The sequence below is a fragment of the Taudactylus pleione genome, unplaced genomic scaffold (genome assembly GCF_031769625.1).
Source record: "Taudactylus pleione unplaced genomic scaffold, aTauple2 ptg000502l, whole genome shotgun sequence".
NCBI classification, from domain to species: domain Eukaryota; kingdom Metazoa; phylum Chordata; class Amphibia; order Anura; family Myobatrachidae; genus Taudactylus; species Taudactylus pleione.
The window spans coordinates 5909358-5930047 of NW_028284904.1; the positions used below are offsets into that span (position 1 = coordinate 5909358).

At 43.3% G+C, this 20690-nt stretch overlaps 1 pseudogene; it reads right to left on the reverse strand.

The window, feature by feature from the left end:
• The window catches only part of LOC148501810 (ovostatin-like), a 182618-nt pseudogene extending 164794 nt beyond the window's left edge, over positions 1-17824 (reverse strand).
• Between the last annotated feature and the right edge of the window lie 2866 nt (positions 17825-20690).

The window sequence follows — 20690 nt, forward strand, 5'->3', positions numbered from 1 at the left end:
TCTGGGTTATATTACAATTGCCACAACTATACTTGCCTATATACAGGGATTCCCAATTTGTATGTAAAACACTCACAGTTCCTGGTGTATTGTCTATTCTATTTACTTTTCGCAATAGGCTGTTTTTCTAGTTGTTTTTGGTATTTCTCTATGCAAGGTTGTCCCCAGAATGGGCCTGTCATGGCTTCTAAAAAGATTATCAAAAACATTGCCATCTGTACTTAGCTCGTGAGTTGTAACTTAAAGTGGCGCTGGTCGCAAAATGGCATCTTGCAGATTCTTGTTTCTAAAATGGCTTCTAGCTGCCATTCGCAAGATGGCGTCGCGCACGCTAATTTTTATGCTGATTCCGTCTCAGCCACTAATCCAGCTTCGACAGATGTATAACATTAGCATATAATTGATTTATTTATTACCAGTTATTTATATAGCGCACACATATTCCACAGCGCTTTACAGAGAATATTCGGCCATTCAAATCAGTCCCTGCCCCAGTGGAGCTTACACTCTATGTTCTTTATCACATGTGCACACACATACACACTAGGGTTAATTTGTGTGGTTGGAGCCAATTAACCTACCAGTGTATTTTTGGAGTGTGGGAGGAAACCAGAGTACCCGGAGGAAACCCACACAAGCACAGGGAGAATATACAAACTCCACACAGGGAGGGCCGTGGTGGGAATCGAACCCATGACTTCAGCACTGTAAGGCAGTAATGCTACCATTACACCATCTGTGAATTGTCACAATTTTAGAGGGATAGTGCCAAATCATGGACCCCTGCGGGGGGTGGTCCTCTGCAAAAGCGGTGCAACTTGCACAAACTGTGGATTAGGGGGGTGGGATGGGCTGTTTGTCCCACTTGTCTAAATTTCAATGTTTGCTGGTATGTGGTTAGAGAAGGTAATGTCTTTGTTCTGCTCACCTTTCTGCCCAGGTTTATAAACGGGTATGTCCAGCTGAAACAAACAGGTATTTATAGGGGGCTTAATCACCACCGTCTTCCTCTCCCGCATGTCGGTGGCCTTCCCAATTGCAGAAAAGATGATGGCCACAGGCACAGAAGTGGGGACAGCTGGAATCTGTGGGGGAGACAAACTTCAACTAAGGATTCTTCAAACTTTTTAGAGACACACAAAGACTTTTTAGGTCTTGTAAGGAAACACCACACTATTAATCATGGTCAGTCAATTTAAGTAATCCAGGTACAACAAAATAAGCATTGTCTGTGGACACAGCTTATGTGCATAACTGGGGAACAGATATAAATTTTCAAATTGGCAAACAGAACTCAGAGCCGGGTACTGTAACTGCACATGTTGGCTGAGAAATACTGTGGTTCTTGGGAAAATGTATTGTTATACAGTACCAGCCTCAGCCACACTCCTTTCTGTACCAAAAAGACTGACACACATGACTGTGGGTGTCAATAGTGTATAATAACAGGTTATCATAGTCAGCCCAGATCTGTGATGTGATTGGATACTGTGAATTGCTCACTCTGGCCCTGATTCAGAGCCGGATGCTCTGACAGAGCGCTCGCTCTGAATCAGGGCTGTCCTTCTCTTTTTTTAGAGCGGCCTCCTGGTCGCTCGCATAGCTGTGGGTGACCACCCACAGCTATAGCGAGCGGCCAAAAAGATGGTCGCGATGGTCAAGACCATCACGACCATCGGGCTTGCGACGAGACCCTTGTGGTAGGGTCTCGTTGCCGCAAGCCCTGGAGTGCTTTCGGCTCTATCAGAGCCGAGAGCACTCCCACTGACATCACATGTGATGTCAGTGGGGTCGGCTCCAGATGGTAGGCGTTCCCATGGGAATGCCTCCATCTGGGGAGCCACGCCCCGGCACGCCCACCAAAGGGGGTGTGCTGTCACTCACCATCGACAGCACGCCCCCTTTGTAGCGAGACCCGGACGTCGCTATCCGGGTCTCGCGCATGCGCACGACGGAGCCGGCTCCCTCGTGTGCATGCGCACTGGGCCAACATCGACCCGCTCGTGAGCGCTCATTGCTCGCGAGCGGGTCTGAATCAGGCCCTCTGTCTGGTCCTTATAGATAGGGGAAGGGGTGTGTAGAGTAGGATTGATTGAACAGGAATATTGGTGGGTAAGAAAGATCGTTATAAAGCAATAAACATAGAAGGTGCACCATAGGCAGTGGCATAACTACTGCCCCCACAGCCCCCGCAGTGGCTTGGAGGCACCGGGTAGCTTGGAGGCGACAGGGGCAGTGCTTACGCCACTGCAACTGTGAGTGCTGGCCTCTGAAGTGATCGGAGGCTAAGGAAGCCTCCGATCACTTCAGAGGCCAGCGTTCCCAGTAATGCAGTTCGCCCCGGGTAAACCTGCGCGGCTGCGTCTCCTGGATCTATTTAGAGCCAGTCAGCATGGCAGCAGGAGAGACAGCCCAGATGACAGCGCACGAAGTCAGGTAAGTGAGGGGGGGAAGGGAGAGAGGTTTGGGGAGGCCACAACTGCAGGAGAGGCCACAACTACAGCGGGCACTACTAAAAGGGACACAACTATGGGGGGCACTACTAAAAGGGGCACAACTACAGAGGGCACTACTAGAAGGGGCACAACCACCGAGGGTACTACTAGAAGGGGCACAACTACAGGGGGCACTAGTAAAAGGGGCACAACTACAGGGGGCACTACTAAAAGAGGCACTACAAGAAGGGGCACAACTACAGGGGGCACTACTAAAAGGGGCACAACTACAGGGGGCACTACTTTAATGGGCACAATTACAGGGGGCCCTGCATAATGGGCACTGCTATAGGGGGCATTGCATAAGGGGCACTATTACAGGGGGCATTATTATTATTATTATCATTTATTTATATGGCGCAACAAGTGTTCCGCAGCGCCTTACAAAGTACATAAATAGATTGATTTACAGTGACTTACAGTACAATACAATACAATACATTACAGGGCATGGATAATATACATTGCTACATTCGCGACCATAACACCCAGAAAAGCAACAATGCAAAGCAACCAAGTGTTAGGTGCCCTGGTAGAGAGTAAGAAGTAGATGAAGGTAGAGTAAGGAGAAGCACAAGAGGGTAGAGGGCCCTGCTCATAGGAACTTACATTCTAAGGGGGAGGGACAGAGAAACAGAGGTGAAACAGATGGGGTAGGCAGGGAGAGAGGAGTATGTAGCAGCAAGTTAAGATGAGAGCTGAAAGGCTTTGATGAAATAGTGGGTTGAGAGCCTATATGAAGGATTGAAGAGAGGTGGAGAGTCTGATGGGAAGTGGGAGAGAGTTCCAAAGGTGGGGAGCAGCGTGGGCAAAATCTAGGAGGTGGGAGTGGGAGGAAGTAATCAATTGGCATGAGAGGTGGCGTGCATTTGTTGAACAAAGAGGGCAAACAGTAGAGTGAAGGGAGATGAGATCAGAGATGTAAATTGGAGAGGAATAGCTGAGTGCTTTGTAAGTGAGTGTGAGAACCTTAAATTGGGTTCTAAAAGGGAAGGGGAGCCAGTGGAGGGCTTGTAGGAGAGGGGAGGCAGATGCAGAGTGTTTAGAGAGGAAGATGAGCTGAGCAGCAGCATTGAGGACAGACTGGAGAGGGGAGAGAAGGGATTTGGGGAAGCCAGATAGGAGGAGGTTACAGTAGTCCAATCTGGAGATGACCAATGAGTGTATGAGGGTTTTGGTGGCATCCTGGGTGAGAAAGGGTCTAATCTTGGAAATATTTTTAAGATGAAAATGACAGGACTGTGAGAGATTCTGGATAAGTGGTTTGAGGGAGAGGGAGGAGTCCAGGATAACTCCAAGACAGTGCACTTTAGAGCTAGATGAGATAGTTGTGCCATCAATTGATAAGGAAATTGTGGGAAGTGTGGTTATGTAGGGGGGAGGGAAGATGATTAGCTCAGTCTTAGACATATTAAGTGTAAGAAATAGCTGGGACATACAGGAAGAGATGGCCGAGAGACAGTTGGAGACACGAGTGAGGAGAGAGGGAGAGAGGTCAGGGGAGGAAAGGTAGATCTGAGTATCATCAGCATAGAGATGATATTGGAGGTCAAAAGAGCTGATGAGTTCACCTAGTGAGGATGTATAGAGTGAGAAAAGGAGAGGTCCAAGAACAGAACCTTGGGGAACACCTACTGCAAGAGGTTGTGGGGGAGAAGAAGAGCCATGAGAGGAGACAGAGAAGGATCGGTTCGAGAGGTAGGAGGATAGCCAGGACAAGCCAGTGTCACGTAGACCAAGGGAGTGAAGGATTTGCAGAAGGAGAGGGTGGTCCACAGTGTCGAAAGCAGCAGAAAGGTCAAGGAGAATGAGCAGAGAGTAGTGGCCCTTGGATTTAGCAGCAAGGAGGTCATTGCTGACTTTAATGAGGGCAGTTTCAGTGGAGTGGAGAGAACAGAAGCCAGACTGAAAAGGGTCAAGGAGGGACTGAGAGGAAAGAAAGATGGTAAGACATTTGTAAACAACACGCTCAAGAAGCTTGGAGGCAAAAGGGAGGAGAGAGATGGGACAGTAGTTGGAGAGAGTGTTAGGATCAAGGGTAGGTGTCACGTAGACCAAGGGAGTGAAGGATTTGCAGAAGGAGAGGGTGGTCCACAGTGTCGAAAGCAGCAGAAAGGTCAAGGAGAATGAGCAGAGAGTAGTGGCCCTTGGATTTAGCAGCAAGGAGGTCATTGCTGACTTTAATGAGGGCAGTTTCAGTGGAGTGGAGAGAACAGAAGCCAGACTGAAAAGGGTCAAGGAGGGACTGAGAGGAAAGAAAGATGGTAAGACGTTTGTAAACAACACGCTCAAGAAGCTTGGAGGCAAAAGGGAGGAGAGAGATGGGACGGTAGTTGGAGAGAGTGTTAGGATCAAGGGTAGGTTTTTTTAGTATGGGGGAGACAAGGGCATGTTTGAATGCAGACAGGACAGTGTCTGATGATAGGGAGAGATTAAGGAGGTGGGCAAGATGGGAGCAGGCAGAAGGAGAGAGGTAGTGGAGGAGACATGAAGGGATACGGTCAAGGAGGGAGGTGGAAGGGGGGGAGGACTGGATGAGGGACATGACTTCCTCTCCAGATACAGGGGAGAAGAAAGTTAGAGTTGGTAAAATGGAAGGAGAGGGGTGATCTGGGAAGAGAGGAGGTGGATAGCAGGGGGACTGGTGGTATATGATGTCCTGATATATGGAGTCAATTTTAGATGTAAAGTATGTAGCAAAGTCAAGGGCAGAGAGCGAGGAGGGGAGGTGAGGAGGGGGTGGGCGGAGGAGGGAGTTGAAGGTGGTGAAGAGACGTTGGGGATTTGAGGACTGAGAGGAGATGAGGTTATTGAAATATGACTGTTTAGAGAGGGAAAGGGCAGCACTGTATGATGAGAGCATACATTTGAAATGGAGAAAATCAGCCTTAGAGCGTGATCTTCTCCACTGTCGCTCGGCAGTTCGCAAACACTTTTGAAGGTATCTGGTGCATTTGGAATGCCAAGGTTGAGGTGTAAATCTGCGAGGGTGAATAGTGATCACCGGAGCAACAGAGTCCAGAGCAGAAGTAAGGGAGGTATTGTATATAGAAATGGCTTATTCAGGGCTGGAGAGATAGGATAGGGGAGAGAAGTGAGTCCAGCTGGGAAGAAAAAGAAGTGGTGTCAATAGCGTCAATGTTATGCTTAGTGATGGTGGCCTTAGGAGGTAGAGGGAGGGAAGGAGAGAGGGATAGGTTAAATGAGAGAAGGTGATGGTCAGAGAGAAGGGAATGTGGAATTGGAGTAATCAGAAATATCACAATGGTGAGTGAAGACCAGGTCAAGTGAATGCCCTCTCACATGGGAGGGTGAGGAGGTCCATTGGGAGAGACCAAATGAAGAGGTGAGGGTAAGGAGTTTGGAGGCAGAGGCTTCTGTGGGGCTATCAATAGGAATATTGAAGTCACCTAGGATAAGAGAGGGAAGGTCAGAGGAGAGAAAGTGAGGAAGCCAGGAAGCAAAGCTGTCAATGAATTTGGAAGGAGGGCCAGGGGGATGGTATATAACAGCTACTTTAAGGTGAACTGGTTGGAAGAGGCGTAGAGCATGAACCTCAAATGTAGAGAAATTAAGAGATGGTTCAGAGGGTAGTAGTTGGTAGGAGGTGCCGGGGGATAGAAGGACCCCTACCCCACCACCATGGCGACCCCCAGGCCGAGGGGTATGTGAGAAGATGAGGCTCCCAGAGGAGAGAGCAGCAGGGGAGGTGGTGTCAGAGGATGAAATCCAGGTTTCAGTAATGGCTAGGAGATGCAATTTTTTTGAGATGAAAAGGTCATGGGTGGGTATGAGTTTGTTACATACTGATCTGGCATTCTAGAGGGCACAGGATAGAGGGAATATGTTTGTGGGAGAGATGTGAATTAGATTATTTGGGTTGCTGTAGCGAGAAGGTGCGTATAATATGAGTGGCCGAGATGAATGTAGTGGAGAGATTATGATGGAACCAGTGCTGGGAAGGGAACCTGTAGGTGGTTGGCAGGGAGGGAGTTTAATATGATGGGGGTGGTATGGGGTGACATGGAGAGGAGGTTTGGAGGAAGGATTATCAGTGGGGTAGTAGGACATAGGAGGGGTAGAAGAGAAAGAAAGTGTAGTAGTGGGAGAGGAGAGGGAGTACGGCAGACAGAGGAGGGGAGATAAAGGAAGGAGGTGGTGACGGAGACAAAGGGGAAATGATATAGGTGGAAAAGGGGGTAGAGCAGAGGACTAGGTAGACAATGAGTGGAGGGGGAGGTACACATTATAATGGTGTGGAAGAGTTGAGTAGGGGGAGGAAAACTAGATGTAGGAATAAAGTATCAGTGCAGAGGAGCAAGTAATAGTACAATGGAAGAAAATGTGCCTGCAAAATTTCCAAACTATTATTGAGAGGACAAGAAGAAACATGGAATTGTAAAGTAAACTGAATTAGAAGACAGATTACAGGCTAGGAAAAGAAAAGAGGTGGGAAGACATTTCTAAGAAATAAATTGAAATAGGGACTGAATACAGTAAGCTATGAGTTGTTTGTGAAATGAGCTAGTCAGTCCAAATATGAGCAAGTGTAAGTTCTTATAGTGAGCAAACAGAGGCCAGTGAAGATTGTCCAGGTGATGCAGACAGCAGTTGCTTGTAGTGTAGATATTGTGAACTCAAATTTCTTGATTATACTTTGTCCATATGTTCTTTGGGGGCACTAGTATAGGTGGCATTGCATATGGGGCACAACTACAGGGGGCACTTCTTTAATGGGCACAACTACAGGGGGCCCTGCATAATGGTCACAACTACAGGCGGCCCTGCATAATGGGCACAACTACAGGGTGCATTGCATAAAGGGCACTATTACAGGGGGCATTGCATAAGGGGCACTAGTATAGGGGGCATTGCATATGGGGCACAACTACAGGGGGCACTACTTTAATGGGCACAACTACAGGGGGCCCTGCATAATGGGCACTATTACAGGGGGCATTGCATAAGGGGCACTATTACAGGGGGCATTGCATAAGGGGCACTAGTATAGGGGGCACTGTATAAGGGGCACTAACTTGATATACGCAGTTTACAGGTTATAAACTATGTTCCCAATAATCTGGTTCTACATGGACATAAAAACTGTGCAACCTGTCTTGAGCTGAGGTGACAGACTGGCAGGAGCAGAGAGGAGGGTTGGTGAAGTAGATCTGTCAGGGTGGGATGTAATGGGCATTACTGTTTGGCATAATGTGTATTTGGCATTACTGTGTGCACAATGTCCTATTAGGGGCATTACTGTGTGGCATAATGGTGTAACAGGCATTACTGTGTGGCATAATGTGTTGTATGTGGCATTACTGTGTGGCATAATGTGTTGTATGTGGCATTACAGTGTGGCATAATGTGAAATAGGGGCATTACAGTATGGCATAAATTTGTTATAAGGGCATTACTGTATGTCATTATGTGTTATAAGTGGCATTATTGTGTGGCATGTGTAAGGGGCATTTCTGTGTGGCATAATGTATTGTAAGGGGCATTCCGGTGTGGCACACTGTTATAAGTGGCATTACTTAGTGTGTCATAATGTGTAAGGCATGTTACTGCATCATGTAACCACACACCTTAAACGTCATCTTTGGGTGTGTTTGATCTTTGTGCGGGGAAGGGGGGGGGGCACCTGAAACTTTTTTGGCATGGGGGAGCAAAATTTATAGTTACGCCACTGAACCTAGGAGTAAATTGAATATATCAGAGAGGAGAGGAAAAGGACTCTGTATGTGGGGCACACTCCTATAGAATTAACAAGCTATAAAAAATAAATTTTATTGATATTCATTAAAAAAGTAAAGAAAAAAAATGGGCAAAGACACCCATCAGGTTTGAACAATACAAACAAACAAACAAACAAACAAACAATTCTTCAATCGTAGGAGATGCACTGCAATATTACTGCAATTGGTGTTGTATATTTTTTGTCAATACCTATGGAAAAAATATATCATGTTTATATCTTTCAAAAACCACAAGGCAGGACTTTTGGTATTAAAATATACAATCTGGATGTAATCGGCAATCACAATTGTTTTTTGTATATATTGAAACATATACAACAGTCGATAATCACAGTTGTATGCGTGTATATATATATAAATATATATATATATATATATATATATATAAACGGGTATTCGGATCGGCACTCAATCCAACCAGGGTAGCTTGCCCCGGTGCCTTCTGGAGTGGAGGTAAATACAAGTAACTGGAAACAACAAGCGGCACTCAGGGACTTGTGAAAAAATACAAAAGTGTATAGCACTCAATACATGATCCGATGTTTCGGGACTCACACGTCCCTTAATCAAGGTGTATACATGTAAAAACACTTACTGACCCCATATAGAAAGAAGCCACCGCAGTGTGCACGCACCGGAGAAAAAACCGGAAGTAACTCACCAAGTTCCCATAGCGGCCTGTATTGATGACGTCACCGTGCAAATCAGACCCTTTCTCACCCAGGATGCTACCAAAACCCTTGTACATTCACTGGTCATGTCCAGACTGGACTACTGTAACCTTCTCCAAGCTGGCCTCCCCAAATCCCATCTCTCTCCTCTCCAGTCTGTGCTCAATGCTGCTGCTCGGCTCATCTTCCTCTCCAAACGCTCTACATCTGCCTCCCCTCTTTTGCAAGCCCTCCACTGGCTCCTATTCCCTTTCAGAACCCAATTCCAGGCTCTTACACTCACTTACAAAGCCCTCACCCATTCCTCTCAAATTTACATCTCTGATCTCATCTCCCTTCACTCTTCTGTCCGCCCTCTTTGTTCACTTAATACACGCCACCTTTCATGCCAATTGATTACTTCCTCCCACTCCCGCCTCCAAGACTTTGCCCGTGCTGCTCCTCACCTTTGGAACTCCCTCCCTCTCCCTATCAGACTCTGCACTTCTCTACCATCTTTTAAACGAGCTCTTAAGACCCACTACATCATTAAAGCCTTCCAGCTCTCATCCTAACTTGCTGCTACATCTTCCTTTCTCCCGGCCCACCCCATTCTGTGTCACTCCTGTTTGTCTTCCCCTCCCTTAAAGAAAGTAAGCTCTTTCGAGCAGGGCCCTCTACCCTCTTGTGCTTCTCCCTACTGTAATTTAATGTATTTCTTACTAGCCACTAGGGCAACTAACACTTGGCTGCTTATGCGGGCGTTAATGTCACTAATATAGCAATGTTTATCCATGTCCCGTATTGTATTGTATTGTATTGTAAGTCAATGGTTACTTTTTTGTCTATGTACTTTGTAAGGCGCTGCGGAACACTTGTGGCGCCATATAAATAAATTATAATAATAATAATAATAATAATAATAATAAACAGCATCCGGTCTCTATGGTGATCGGGACGCCGGTGATACTGAAAGTAGAAGAATGATAATAAAGCATGCAGAAAGTGACAGAAATAACTAGCCACAAAAAGAAATAAATAAAGTGTGTTAAAAAGCCGCTGAACCGAGCAGTGAAAAAAATATATAAAAGAAATAGACATCTACAAATTGCTGGACATGAAAATACATTGCAATAAATATAAAATTATGGATAAATATATAACATGTATAGCATAATAGTACAGGGCTGCGTAGATAAAAGCAAATGTAGCAAACTGTCTCAAGAAGAATATGAAAGTGAGAGTGAACGTAAAATATAAAATATAAAACTGAGCAATAGTTAGATGACCATGAAACGTGAAGTGTATGAGTGAAAAATCAAATGTATTACGTGTGTATGTGTACATATGCATTAAACTAAAACACTAGAAAACATGAGTGGAAAAACACAAGTGTGAACTATGTGTAAAATAAAAAAAGTGTATGACCTTTTTCGGCAAAATGCCAGGTGACAGGTTGTTCAGATGACTTGCCCGAAATGGCCGCCCTAATGGCTGACCTGTGTAAAGCCATTCGTTCCTTCATCATTCTCACCGATTTGCCCACATATAGAAGGCCACAAGGGCATACAATAACATAAATAATGTGATTAGAAGTACATGTTAGCACATGTTTGAGACTGTACGTTTTTCCCGAAGAGGGATGTTGGAAAGAGGGACCAGTAGTCATATTATGACATGTGGTGCATCCGAGGCATTTATAACATCCCGGAGATTTACTCAGAAACGTTGTTTGTTTAGTTGAATCTTGATTATTCACAAAGCCAGCAATGTCTGAAAGCACTATAAAGTTTTTGATATTCTTGCCTCTATTGTAGCATGAAAGAGGTCTATTATTTTTAAAGCATTTTAGACTGCTGTCCATAGATAGAATGGGCCACAGGGCTCTGGTGGCTCTGGGAATGACAGGACTGGATGTATTATATTCACTGACAAAGGGAATGGATGTATCTTGCTTGCGCAACTTGCCACTTAGAAGGCTAGATCGTGACATACATAACACTTCTTTTTTGTGTCTAAGTAACAAATTTAGTTCATAGCCTCTGACCTGGAATCTTCTGACTACTGTGTCAAGAGCTGCTTCTAATTTATCATGCTCACTCGTGATCCTGGCAACTCTGATCATTTGCGGTCATGGTAAACCTCTTTTGAGAGCTCTTGGATGATGACTATTTGCCCTGAGGAGTGTGTTCCTGTCGGTGGGTTTATAGTACACCTCGGTGTGTAACCGACCATTATGAATGGAAATTAGCACATCCAAATAATTGAGGGATTTTGTATCGACCTGATGCGTAACTTTAATGGGTGACGCTCTGTTGTTAATACGTCTCATCAATTGTTCAAATGTTTGGATCCCTCCAGTCCAGAGAATAAACACATCATCTATGTATCTAATATATTTGTAAATGTGTCTGGAAACCTCCATATCCGAAAAAACATTTCTTTATCCTCATAAAACATAAAAATGTTGGCAAATGAAGGGGAGACGTTACTCCCCATAGCACATCCACTTGTTTGTTGAAAAAAGGATCCATTAAATAGAAAGAAATTCCTAGTAAGCGTGAGATGTAAAAGGCTAAGAAAAAATTCTAAGTCAACACTATCCAAGTTTTCTTGTATCAAAAAATTCCTCATGGCAGTTAGGCCCTGTACATGGGGAATACTAGTGTACAAGTTACATATGTCCACTGTGCATAAGATCGTCCCTGGAGGGACCATATCAAGATACATTAATCCTTTGAGGAAATCGGTGGTGTCCTTGATATACCCATCTTGTCTTAAAATTAGAGGTTGAAGTATGTTTTCAAGGAACACCGATATGGGTTGAAATAGCGAATTGTGTGCAGAAATTATCGGCCTGCCAGGAGGATGCAAAGCATCCTTGTAAATCTTTGGGACAGTAAATAATATTGGTACCACCGGATGGTCCTGTTTCAGAGCCTGGCCAACATTATTTGGAATGAGCCCATTGAGAATGGCTGTATCCAATATAGTATCCACTTACAGTTTGAAATCGGCGGTAGGATCCAATTTAAGAGATTTGTACGTATTTTTGTCTGCGAGTTGTCTATATATATTTCATTTTTGTAATCCAACAGATCTAATACTACAACTCCTCCACCCTTGTCTGCAGGATGGATTCCTATGTCCCTGTACGAACCCAGGCTTTTCAGGGCTTTCCATTCTGATCTAGACAAATTATAATTGTGATTGACTGTTGCCGAAGAGTACTTGACAACTGATTCATCAAGTAAACGTACAAAAGATTTGATGGAAGGGTTAGATGAAACAGGATCAAATGTAGAAGTTGATCTGGTCATAAGAAAGTCCCGGTAGGGAGATTGTGTTAATATGGGGGCCTGATTTTGAAAATGTTTTTTAAGTCTGAGCTTGCGGGTGAACCTGTGTAGATCAATTTGCTTGGTGAGTTGTTTAAACGGATTAGTTGGGACAAAAGACAGACCTTTCTCCAAAACTCTCATTTCTGTATTACTGAGAGTACGTTGTGTTAGATTATATACTACTGTCTCCTTCTCACCGGACAAGCCGTTGCTCCTGGCGTTCTGTCCCCCCCTACGGGTGGGTCTCCTCTTGACCTTAAATCTCTGGGTACCTGTGAAGTCACTCCTAAAGGGATACTGGTTTGATCTACTGAACCCTCTGAGTCGGGACACATAAACTCGCTATCACTATTGGATGTTAAATTGTCCTTTGTTTGAACTTCCCTCCGTTTGCGCCAATGGTGTTTGGATCTAGCATTATATGGTTTGTGATTACAAGGATCACCTCCATGCAGCCATCTATATACTTTATTGGTTTCATAATCTTCGCATACAGTCCTATGTTTGTTCCGTTTAAATAGGGTGAGTTCCCTGCGATACTTATCACATTGCGCATTCAATTTGAGTATCCATTCAAGACTGGAATCAGGACTTTGGTTCATCCCCTTTGTCCTACATGGGATAAGGCACCAATCATCTGTTGTAAATTGATGCATATCTAATAGGTGAAGCCTTTTTTGCAGTGTTGTTGTCACTGTTTTTCATTTTCCTTTTTTCTTTTTTTGAGATGGTACTTTTCACTTTGCTGGACTTTTGTTAATGCTGGTTGGGCTTTTTTCATCATGAATTATGTGCCCAACAGACCAGTGCAGGATAGCACACCGGGTTACAGTGATGTACATACATCCATTGGCGATCTATATGGATTTTCGGAAGAGGATGTGGACAGAGTATTGTTTAAGGAAAAGCTGTCTATTACCGACCAAACAAATGACATTGAGGATGTATACCCCCAATTACTAAAAGTGAAACGCAGGGAGATTGATTTCCTGCTTCACGGCATTTCCCTATCCGATTATTTTAGGGAAAAAATTATACCCAGAGGCTTCAGAATACGGAATGTGCCCACGATTGGCAGATTTAATCCCGAGTTCTGTAAAAAATGGGTGGGCATTCTCAATAGATGCAGTTTGGATCTAATAATACTAGTCACGGAGGAAGCAAGGACGGAACTGAAAATTACTCGTGACAAAATAAATACGCTGGAAACTGAATGGAAGTTCATTCTACAGCAAGATTCCAGTCTTGAATGGATACGCAAATTGAATGCGCAATGTGATAAGTATCGCAGGGAACTCACCCTATTTAAATGGAACAAACATAGGACTGTATGCGAAGATTATGAAACCAATAAAGTATATAGATGGCTGCATGGAGGTGATCCTGGTAATCACAAACCATATAATGCTAGATCCAAACACCATTGGCGCAAATGGAGGGAAGTTCAAACAAAGGACAATTTAACATCCAATAGTGATAGCGAGTTTATGTGTCCCGACTCAGAGGGTTCAGTAGATCAAACCAGTATCCCTTTAGGGGTGACTTCAGAGGTACCCAGAGATTTAAGGTCAAGAGGACGCCCACCCGTAAGGGGGGGACAGAACGCCAGGAGTAAGGGCTGGTCCGGTGAGAAGGAGATGGTAGTATATAATCTATCACAACGTACTCTCAGTAATACAGAAATTAGAGTTTTGGAGAAAGGTCTGTCTTTTGTCCCAATTAATCCATTTAAACAACTCACCTGGCAAATTGATCTACACAGGTTCACCCACAAGCTCAGACTTAAAGAACATTTTCAAAATCAGGCCCCCATATTAACACAATCTCCCTACCAGGACTTTCTTATGACCAGATCAACTTCTACATTTGATCCTGTTTCATCTAACCCTTCCATCAAATCTTTTGTACGTTTACTTGATGAATAAGTTGTCAAGTACTCTTCGGCAACAGTCAATCACAATTATAATTTGTCTAGATCAGAATGGAAAGCCCTGAAAAGCCTGGGTTCGTACAGGGACATAGTAATCAGTCCAGCAGACAAGGGCGGAGGAGTTGTAGTATTAGATCTGTTGGATTACAAAAATGAAATATATATAGACAACTCGCAGACAAAAATACGTACAAATCTCTTAAATTGGATCCTACCGCCGATTTCAAACTGTAAGTGGATACTATATTGGATACAGCCATTCTCAATGGGCTCATTCCAAATATTGTTGGCCAGGCTCTGAAACAGGACCATCCGGTGGTACCAATATTATTTACTGTCCAAAAGATTCACAAGGATGCTTTGCATCCTCCTGGCAGGCTGATAATTTCTGCACACAATTCGCTATTTCAACCCATATCGGTGTTCCTTGACAACATACTTCAACCTCTAATTTTAAGACAAGATGGGTATATCAAGGACACCAACGATTTCCTCAAAGGATTAATGGATATTGATATGGTCCCTCCAGGGACGATCGTATGCACAGTGGACATATGTAACTTGTACACTAGTATTCCCCATGTACAGGGCCTAACGGCCATGAGGAATTTTTTGATACAAGAAAACATGGATAGTGTTGACTCAGAATTTTTTCTTAGCCTTTTACATCTCACGCTTACTAGGAATTTCTTTCTATTTAATGGATCCTTTTTTCAACAAACAAGTGGATGTGCCTTGGGGAGTAACGTCTCCCCTTCATTTGCAACATTTTTATGTTTCATGAGGAAAAAGAAATGTTTTTTTTCGGATATGGAGGTTTCCAGACACATTTACAAATATTTTAGATACATAGATGATGTGTTTATTCTCTGGACTGGAGGGATCCAAACATTTGAACAATTGATGGGACGTATTAACAACAGAGCATCACCCATTAAAGTTAAGCATCAGGTCGATACAAAATCGCTCAATTATTTGGATGTGCTAATTTCCATTCATAATGGTCGGTTACACACCGAGGTGTACTATAAACCCACCGACAGGAACACATTCCTCAGGGCAAATAGTCATCATCCAAGAGCCCTCAAAAGAGGTTTACCATGATCGCAAATGATCAGAGTTGCCAGGATCACGAGTGAGCATGATAAATTAGAAGCAGCTCTTGACACAGTAGTCAGAAGATTCCAGGTCAGAGGCTATGAACTAAATTTGTTACTTAGACACAAAAAAGAAGTGTTATGTATGTCACGATCTAGCCTTCTAAGTGTGAAGTTGTGCAAGCAAGATACATCCATTCCCTTTGTCAGTGAATATAATACATCCAGTCCTGTCATTCTCAGAGCCACCAGAGCCCTGTGGCCCATTCTATCTATGGACAGCAGTCTAAAATGCTTTAAAAATAATAGACCTCTTTCATGCTACAATAGAGGCAAGAATATCAAAAACTTTATAGTGCATTCGGACATTACTGGCTTTGAGAATAATCAAGACTCAACTAAACAAACAACGTTTCTGAATAAATCTCCGGGATGTTATAAATGCCTCGGATGCACCACATGTCATAATATGACTACTGGTCCCTCTTTCCAACATCCCTCGTCGGGAAAAACTTACAGACTCAAACATGTGCTAACATGTACTTCTAATCACATTATTTATGTTATTGTATGCCCTTGTGGCCTTCTACATGTGGGCAAATCGGTGAGAATGATGAAGGAACGAATGGCTTTTCATAGATCAGCCATTAGGGCGGCCATTTTCGGGCAAGTCATCTGAACAACCTGTCACCAGACATTTTGCCGAAAAAGGTCATACACTAAGTCAATTGAAGCATTTTATGATTGATCATGTCCCCAAAACCCTACGGGGCGGGGACAGAGCAGACAAACTGTTACAAATCGAAGCCCGGTGGATCTTTGAACTTAATTCCATGAGCCCATATGGGCTAAATGAGAAGTTATCTTGGAATGTATTTAAGTGATTTGTTTATATTAGAATTTAGTTTATGACTCAGTTAAATCGAGCATTTTATCTGATCTCCATATTGTACATTTTTTCGTTTACACACATTATAATACTGCATAGGCACATTACACCCGCTTTTTTGTTTTTCATGCAGGCTTACATTTCTTCATTTTTATTTTTTACACACCTTTACATGGTCACATTTTTTCATAGTTTGATATGTCATTACTTCACTTTTTTGTTTTACACATATTTCACACTTGTGTTTTTCCACTCATGTTTTCTAGTGTTTTAGTTTAATGCATATGTACACATACACACGTAATACATTTGATTTTTCACTCATACACTTCACGTTTCATGGTCATCTAACTATTGCTCAGTTTTATATTTTATATTTTACGTTCACTCTCACTTTCATATTCTTCTTGAGACAGTTTGCTACATTTGCTTTTATCTACGCAGCCCTGTACTATTATGCTATACATGTTATATATTTATCCATAATTTTATATTTATTGCAATGTATTTTCATGTCCAGCAATTTATAGATGTCTATTTCTTTTATATATTTTTTTCACTGCTCGGTTCAGCGGCTTTTTAACACACTTTATTTATTTCTTTTGGTGGCTAGTTATTTCTGTCACTTTCTGTATGCTTTATTATCATTCTTCTACTTTCAGTATCACCGGCGTCCCGATCACCATAGTGACCGGACGCTGTTTGCGCGGTGACGTCATCAATACAGGCCGCTATGGCAACTTGGTGAGTGACTTCCGTTTTTTTCTCCGGTGCGTGCACACTGCGGTGGCTTTTTTCTATATAAGGTCAGTAAGTGTTTTTACATGTATACACCTTGATTAAGGGACGTGTGAGTCCCGAAACGTCGGATCATGTATTGAGTGCAATACACTTTTGTATTTTTTCACAAGTCCCTGAGTGCCGCTGTTTGTTTCCAGTTACTTGTATATATATGTATATATATACACACACACACACACACACACACATATAGCATATAGCAATGTAGGTATTCAGGATTGACTCTAAGCAGATTCCTGCTATGTAATCATCTCAATTTGTGTTGTATATTTAGTCAAAAACTGTGGAATAAGTATATATATATATCATGTTAATATCTTTCAAAAACCACAGGACAGGACATTTTGTATTGAAATATACAAGTTTGAATGTAATCGGCAATGTATGTGCCCCACATACGGAGTCCTTTTTCTTTCCTCTCTGTCTGGTCCTTACCTTGTAATCATTACACTCGTAGTATGTAGTAGTAGTGACATGTGCTACAATGATCGTTGTGTTCTTTCCATTGTATTCCAGCACTACATTGAGATCTAGGGGCTCGCTGCACTCCACAAGGTTTACACAGAGCTTTCCGGTTTCTCCGCTGGTTAGCATTACGGGTGTGCTCAGGACATATTGTCTATGAAGAGGAAAACAACAAACATGAATGTATGAACTTTGTAGTGTCAGACACTTCTGTATATTAAGTAATCTGCCATCAGTAAGACAGGACCCTGATATCACTACTGTGCTGCTGGAGGACCTTGCACCTTCTACTATGTGTACCGACCTCATTAGTGATGCACCCTGGTGGGGTGCTGACATTGGCAATTGCATATACTCTTGCCGTGGCTGGCAGTGATGGTGCAACAGTGAGGGCCATGCTTCATTCAACAGCATGGCCCTCGCTGACGATGTCACCTATCAGACCTGCATGCGTGGGAACGCGCATTTTCAGTAACATTTAGGGTGATACACATTAGACAATGTGCCCGATATGTCGTCTGATCCGGACGGATCGGACGATATATCGTCTAGTGTGTATTCAGCATAAGGGGTCTATTTACTAAGTCTTGGATGCAGATAAAGTGAGCGGAGATAAAGTTCCAGCCAACCAGCTCCTAACTGCCATGTCACGGGCTGTGTTTGAAAAATGACAGTTAGAAGCTGGTTAGTTGGGACATTCACTTTATCTCCATCCAAGGCTTAGTAAATAGACCCCTAATTCTTTATGAATTTACAAATGTACAGTGTCTGCCCTGCTCTCTGTGCTAGATAGAGGACACTACATTCAACAAAGAAGTTAATTTTATGTAAAAACAATGAATGGGTTGGGTATGGGATCCCGGCTGTCAGGATGCCAGCTGTCAGATTACCGATAGCGGCATCCTGACTGCCAGAATCCTGACACTAGATGGTAAGCTTCCTAACACTAACCCTTACTCCTTCCCCTAACCCTCTCTCCCTGGTGCCTGAACCTAACCTCCCCCCTAGTGCCTAACCCTAACTTCCCCCTCCCCACACCCTAAACTTAGCCCTCCCTCCCTGGTGCCTAACCCTAACCCTCCCCCTAGTGCCTAACCCCTAACTCTAAAACTAAGCCTCCCCTAACCCCCAATACTTACCTTCGGGATGCCGGCGGTTGGTAATTAGACAGTCAGCATCCCGTATATTGGGATGCTGGCTATATCCCCAATGAACACCTTCATATTACATCATACTAGCCTCACCCTCTGTTAAACTCCCTTTATCACAGCCACATCCAATGCTACCTTCACACAATATTCCCAGTCGTGATTGCTCCAGTATTAGCTTTTTTTACCTTCTTAATTTCTCCTCAAACAATAAGGGGTATATTTACTAAAGTGCAGGTTTTTAGAAATGGAGATGTTGCCCATAGCAAGCAATCAAATTCTACTTCACATTTATCAAGCACCGTATAGAAGATAATAGCTAGAAAATTATTGGTTGCTATGGGCAACATCTCCACTTCTAAAAACCCACACTTTAGTAAATATACCCCATGGTCTTTAAGCATACACCTTTTGCTATGGTAATTTTGGTCAGTTGTGGAATTTTCTGGGGCACATGTTATGTTCATGTTTCTGACTATATGAAGCTAAAATACAGACAAGTGTGAATTTCACTATTCACAAAGCTAGGTCAGGCTATTAGATCTACATAAGCATAAAACAGTTTCATGCCTCCAAACCATCCCATTTTTGGTGGTATAGTCACGAGAGCCTGCCCAAGCCTAATGTTTTTGGTAAGCAAATATAGATTTTGGTGCCCCTTACTGGAATAAACAATATTATATGCAGATCAAGTTAAAGCAATATGGGGTCTATTTATCAAGGAAGTTTTGACACTCATCAGTGCCCAATACATTATTACTGTCCCACCAAAAGCAAGACAGTTGGGAAGCAGGACCAGATTATGGAGGGGGTGGTGATGATGGAGCAATCACTCTAGGGCCCCTACATACAGAGAGGCCCCCACACAGGGTCAATTTGATGCTGCCAAGAACAGACACCTGTTCCCGGGTGTAGGCTCAGTAGCCACGGCTTTTCTACCTAGTGCAGCAGCGCAGTCAGCTTTCTTCTAAGGAGGAGAGGGGCCGGCTCCATACTAGCAGATTCAGGGGGTGGGTTTCTGAGTACCTTGAACCCCCCTCGACTGGCCACATTGTGGGCGGAGTGAATACGGCAAGCCCCACCCCCATATTCCAGCAAATCACGGTATTACATTGCAGGGGCCCTAATGAATCGAGGTGCTTGCAACCTATACCGGTGACTGGTCCTGCAGCAGCTGCATCTAGTGAAAGTGTATGTGTACTGTTTCAGTGTGTGTGTATGTATGTCTGTGATTATGCGTGTATGTGTTATGGTGTATATGTGTTAAGGTGGGTACACACGGTACGATTTGCAAAAAATCCAATCTTGTCTGCGATTTTCCTTGAACTCCTGGACAAACAATATTGTGCATACACATGGAACGATTGTACAAACAATAAAACAATATAGATGGAGTCCAGGCTGGTTATAGAATACACAGGGGACCCATACTCATTTTGTCCCCTGTACTTCCACAACTTGAGCAGGTTCAGCAGAGCCCAGTGCTGGTTTTTAAAATACAGGGGACCCTATGCATTTTTACCTTTGTATTAAGAACCAGGGCAGGCTCTACAGAGCACAGGGATGATTATGCTTATGGGGGAGGGGGGTTCTCATGGATATGTGCATGTTTCTGAGTTATTAGCACCTGCTCAGGCTAGACTTGCCTATCTGAACCTGGTCTATTGTTTTTGCGATTATTGGGAAGGTTGCGGGTGCGAGTTAGAAATTCGTAATTTACATAGCCGACTTCTATCTTGTGAATGAGAAAACATCTGGATGCGAGATTGGTTTTTGCGATGTTTTAGTTAAGCTAAAATATGCGCGCTTTAATATATTTGCACCCTATTACATTGGCAAGTGTGTAAAAAATGTGAGTTTAGCGCCAAAAACTCAAATTTTTTATAAAATCGTATCCCATTACATCTGGCCCATGATGTTCTCCCTGTCTCATATAGCTCCCAATCCCGACAGCTGATTCAATATACTTGCGCAATTCTGCTAATGAACCGTGGTCTGAGTTTTTCATAGACACAGTCTTCCATTTATACAGTTCATTTAACTTAGAAGCTGACAGTCTGTTTTTGTCACTGTTTCTCCTGATGGAGCTATTTAATGAAGAAAAGTGTCTATTTG